The sequence below is a fragment of the Peromyscus californicus genome, unplaced genomic scaffold, assembly GCF_007827085.1.
Source record: "Peromyscus californicus insignis strain IS unplaced genomic scaffold, ASM782708v3 Scaffold_4__1_contigs__length_199733344, whole genome shotgun sequence".
Taxonomy (NCBI): domain Eukaryota; kingdom Metazoa; phylum Chordata; class Mammalia; order Rodentia; family Cricetidae; genus Peromyscus; species Peromyscus californicus.
In genome coordinates this window covers 178,126,841-178,132,840 of record NW_026294562.1, presented here as the reverse complement: position 1 = coordinate 178,132,840, position 6,000 = coordinate 178,126,841, and positions in this window count along the sequence as shown.

Below are 6,000 nucleotides of genomic sequence, written 5' to 3'. Positions count from 1 at the left end.
CAGAAGCTTGCTTCTGACACCACAACCTTGGGAAGCAGCAGTCATGGTCAGGATGAGCCTGGGGCATCCAGAGTGTGTTGGCCTCAAGCATGGACTTGCAGACATGATTACACTGGTGGCAAAAGTTCACCTTCCCAACTGCTCAACTCCCTCTCTGAACTAAACCAATTCCAGGTTCCCACAGCCACCTAATGCAAAGACTCCATGATCATCAGGAGCAATAAGGCCCAGTAAAGATAAGGTGTTGTCCTTAAACCAGTTGAGGATGAAGGAAGAGAAAGGCTCTAATCTGCTTCATGGAGATTCTTTGGTGAGAATCTAGTGTTAGCAGTTGGTGAAAGGAGAGAGGCTGGGGCCAGTGCTGGGGCCAGAGAAGGGGATATTGACAACATGGCCCAGCAAATGGAGAGTAAAACTTAGAAAGCCATACTCTGCAGGTCCAGCAGACCTAGGTAGGGTCATGGGCAAAACCAGACTAAGAACTCAGCCATGAGACCTTTAAAAAGCCTTCAAGCCACCTCAGCATGTACATGCTTGAGTCTGTGATGGTCTGTCACTCACTGTGGAAGAAGGGTGAGAAGAAAACTGGCATCTCCTGAACCTTCAACTCTTTGTGCTACTCTGTGCTCTAATAGTATCAGAGTTTGTTACACTTTGGCCTCTGAGGCATTTGGCACTATCTTTTTCCAGTGTTACATACAGAAAAAATTTACTTATTTATTAACTCACTTTTAGATTCTTGAGATAGGGAACCTCTCCATAGCCCAGCATGTCCTAGAACTGGCTCCATCGACCAGGCAAGCACTGAACTCACAAACATCTGTCTGCCTCCCACTGCCTGTGTTTCCATCTCAGCCTCTGTCTCCAACTCTGCCTCCTCCTCTGTCACTCCCTCAAGAGTGCTGGGAGTATAGGAATGGTCCAAGAAGCCAGGTGGAATCAAGGTTCTTTCTATACATGTGGATAAACACATTTCTGTGCATTACTTGATGAAGAGGCCATGTGTACTCCAGGGTGCATTTTGGGTACATATATAAAATCCAAAGAGACTAAACCGCATGTGTTGACAAAGGAACTTAACTCAGACTCATTTCTTTTGATAATCTGCCTTGTTTCAGTTGTAGATTGTACTTGCTACAATGCTTGTGAAGTCCTGACCTCATATGAGGTATGCTTTGCTATCCCGGATATTTTGTGTTTTTGTGATAAAGTTATGATTGCTTTTTTACTTCTACAAAGTGGGGCATTTGAATTTAATTACAGATTTAGGCTCTGCCATGAGACTACTGTGCTTCACTTTACACCTTAGGAGCAGTAGAAACACATTCAAATGGATATCGTCTCACCTTGATATTATTATTTTAATCTTTATGTTTTCAAACTAAGGATCTTGTAGAGTAATCCCTAATAAATAAAGCTCTGGAAGCATTGTTTCATATTAAAGTAATTAACACAATGCTGTACTTGTATTGAATCCTTCTCAATGACATTTATTCCCGTTATACAATTCATTGAACACATTCTTTTAAACCTATATATTGTATACTGAGCCCAGCAACTTTGTGACCAATACCTACCATCCTTAACTCTCACCAAAAACTTAGGCATTGATCATCTACTCAAGAGCATTGCATCCAATGTCAGAAATGGAACCATGTAGATATACATAATGTCGGATCTATCTATAGAAACAGCATCAGATATTTGTCTGGGACTGGATACATTTGGTATAATATGATTATCTTGAATTACAAGAATTCTCCTGCAATCAACTTGACTGCATTCATCACTTTAGCGGAAATGATTTCCATGCTGTGTAGACATCACATATTCCCTATCCATTGCTGTTACTGAAGCAAGATCAGGCCCTAACATAGATATTCCTGAAAAATCCTGCAATCTACACTGATGTGCAAAGCAATAACTTGATCAATTTCTTGTAATAGTAAGGATGAGATATGTGGAAGACCAGGTGTTGGTGTTTAAAGGCTCTCCACACTGAAATTCATAGAAGGTAGAATACTTCACATTACACTCACCGACTTATTGGTGTTTCCTGTGGAAGCAATACATGGAAGTCCCTTACTTTCAGTTAACTCTCCACTTCTTCTATTCTCTAGCTTCCAAAAAGACCATTTTCCACCAGGGCCTGGTGTTCAAATGCAAGTAACATTTAGAATGACAAGTCAAGTTATCATGACTCTCCATGGCTCATTCTACTATGTACAGTTAAGCTTCACAGCCACAGACCTGTCTATCACTGCATTAATCTGTTCAATTACTTTCTAAGGTCTCCATTCATCTGAGGTATAATCACTGCTAAGACATCACAATGGGATGTTCACTTGATTTTGGAATAGAAAGCCATGCTACTCTATTCTACCCCACTGCTCTAGCTCTGAATTCGATTGGGCTCCTACTTGCAGGACAATCCCTGAGCTTTGGATGGACTGCTTTGTGCATGATCCATTTCTGAGTACCAGCCTGCCATCTCACCACAGCAGCAGCCACTGAGACTTAGCAGCCTAAATGATGACAACTCTCTCCATCAACAACAGAAACAAATGCCAAAGGAAGAACAGCAAGGAGGCAGACTGTAACAGTTACATCTACACCTGAAACTACACTAATATCCTGCAAAACCACAAAGGTTTAGAAGAGAAACCTTGACACTCAACCATTCCATTCAACAAAACAATTGTCTTCCCTCTAGACCTGGAACTCCTCAGTCACAGGAGATTTTCTGGTGGATTGCAGTACAAGATTAGAACTCCTTTCTGTGCATGTGTACACATATCAAATTGGAGAGTTATTGCAAATATATTTAACAACTGTCCTTTCTCTGTACCAGTGTACACATTTCTCTTGAAATTTTACTATATGGGAGAGACATCCAACAACCTAATAGCACAATTCCAGACCATTCTCACTCAAAATGATGGAAGAGCCTGCTTGGTCTATGAAAGCCACCCAGGTGGCTATCAGAAAGGGGGTTCCAGCTCCGGGCGAGTCTGAACTTTTCCTATCCTGCAAATCATTCAGTTTGGCCCTTTTCTACTTCTTGCTCATAACTTACAACAGCATCACAATAACTTTCATATTTTGGGAGTTACTAAGGACCTTCATGCCCAACATCTCCTGAGGTTTAAGCCCTCCTCTGCCACTTATCATTTAGCAGGCATCTGTCTTTAGGGAATGCCATTTTTTGACCCATGCAGGATACCATCTTTCAAATTATTTAACTTACATTAACTTTTCTTGGAGATGCTGTCCCAAAACTATATCTTATCATATTTTTTTGTTATCTTTTGAAAGCTTTTTCTTTTGTAAAGAAGGACAGAAGATTAGTAGGTACTGAGAAGTGAGACTCCGAAAAGAATTAGAAGGAGTTCAGGATGTGGAAACTAAGATCTCTATAGGTTGTTAGAGGAAATAAGTTCATTGTTACAGTGAAAGAAAAATAATATGCAAATATTTAAAACTAAACACAGAAATGATGAGAATTAAATACAGAGCACAGTTCTATCTATCTATCTATCTATCTATCTATCTATCTATCTTATCTATTTCTCATTTTCTCTCTCCACTATCAGAACTCAAATAACACAAATCCCGTGATGTTCTACTCACTTGGTTCTAAGCTACTATAAGAGGACACTTTTTTCTCTGATGGATCTACAATCAGGAGCCTGGATGAACCTTCCAACTTTCAGTCATTACCACTAGGAGTGTGTCACATTATCTGACAAGTGGTCAGTCATGAAGGAAACTGCAAGGGTGAAAGACAAAGGCAGCCTGCTGGCCTATGAAAAAGGACAGTCTTATGGCAGATTTTTGCCAAGCACAACAAAACATGAAACAATCTGCATGCAGGAACATTTCTACTGAGCTGGGCACGTAGCTGCTAGCTATGGCACTAGCTCAGTGTAAAAGAGGTCCCAAGGGAAAGTTCTGACAGCTCATGTGAATGCAGGAGGACAGTTAAACAGGCTCCAGGGTCATTTTTAATCAAGACTGACAGACACTGTCACAGTAGTGCTTGTTGAGGCAGTTTTAGTAAGAAATGTCTATAAATGCACACTATACCCATGCCATAAGACAGTCTATGAATTCACAGTGAGTGACCAAAAAGGATAACAATCTAAATCATAATGAGGAAATACACAGGACTTCCCCATATTTAAACAAAATATCATATTCCTAAGAAGATACACTGAAGTGGGAAATGGGTTTTTTTTTTCAAATATAAAGCAAAATTGTAGGATAAAAGAGCCAGCCAAAGAAACACACAGTGATCCTGAAACCATGGCTCTAATAGCAGAGCCAAAAGGTTAAAAAGGGCCAGTGGAAAAAAAACACACTTTGACCCTGAAACGAGTCAAAGAAACACACTATCCCCCAGCACATTAATCAAAAAACAACAAATCCCTGAGCATAAATTCTAACCAATTTCTAAGTTATTCCAAACTGAGGGATTGGAATCTGAGCAATTCTCACCCTGAAAAACTTCACCCTGAAAAAACTCCCCTACTAAGAAGCCCTGCATATGCCCTGTACCTGTTGAGTTGGGAACTGCCTTTTTCCACCCAGGCTAAGGCAGCCACACTCTTGGATTCAACTAGACAGAAAAAAACTCTTCAATTTTCTAACTTTGTGGGCTATGAAAGCAAACTGGGGAAAAAAATCTTTCTTTGGGCTTTATGGGTAGTAAAAAAGCTCTTCTTTGAGCTTATAGGGAAGAAAAAGTTTCCTATGGAAGCTTTTGACCTGGGGACAGCTGAAATGCTAAGTCCAAGTGGCAGGAGAAAGTAACTTCTCCCTGAGGCAAAAACGTGGTTGTAAGAGACAGCCTCTAGTTAAAAAACCATTTACCGCTGACAGGGCATCTCTGCCTGCTCTGGTACGGCTGAGAGAAATCGGCAACTTTGGGGTGTGGCTTTGTCTCAATGTTACAGTTCCCTAGCAAAAAGTATCACAACTCTATAACAACAACACTCACTAAATCCCAGTATTGTACAGCAAAGCTGACTATAAACTCTAGACTTTAGAAATGATGTATGTACTTCTGTCTAGTTAAGAGAATCTTTCTAATATAGTGATGATATTTAAGAGTAAGAAGTAGAAAAAGATGAAAATAAGATATGTGAGTTTGTAGAAATTCTGTTTTGTTAGATCTGTGTTAAGAAATCTTTAGGTGTTTGCTAAGTTAGATATATGCTAATGGTACCCCTATATAAGCTTGTAAAATAGATCTATAGAGTTCCGTTAAGAATACAACCTTGCTGGAGACCTCAACACACCACTTTCACCACAGGACAGATCACCCAAATTGAAACTTAACAGAGAAATAAATGACTTAACTGATGTCATGATTCAAATGGACTTAATCGATATCTACAGAACATTCCATCCTAACAAAAAAGAATATACCTTCTTCTCAGCACCCCATGGAACCTTCTCTAAAATAGACCATATACTTGGCCACAAAACAAATCTCAACAGATACAAAACAGTTGGAATAAACTCCTGTGTTCTATCAGACCACCATGGTCTAAAATTGGATTTCAACAACAACAAAAACTACAGAAAACCTACAATCTCATGGAAACTGAATAATACCCAACTGAATCAACAATGGGTTAAGGAAGAAATAAAGGAAGAAATTAAAGACTTCCTAGAGATCATCGAAAATGAAGACACCACATATCCTAACCCATGGGACACTATGAAAACAGTGCTAAGAGGGAAATTCATAGCATTAAAAGCCCACATAAAGAAGTTGGAGAAATCTCAGACTAGTGACTTAATAGCACACCTGAAAGCTCTAGAATAAGAAGAAGCAAAGTCTCCGAGGAAAAATAGATGCCAGGAAATTATCAAAGTGAGAGCTGAAATCAATAAAATAGAAACAAAGAGAACAATACAAAAAATTAATGAAACAAAGAGTTGGTTCTTTGAGAAAATCAACAAGATAGACAAGCCCTTATCCAAACTAACCAA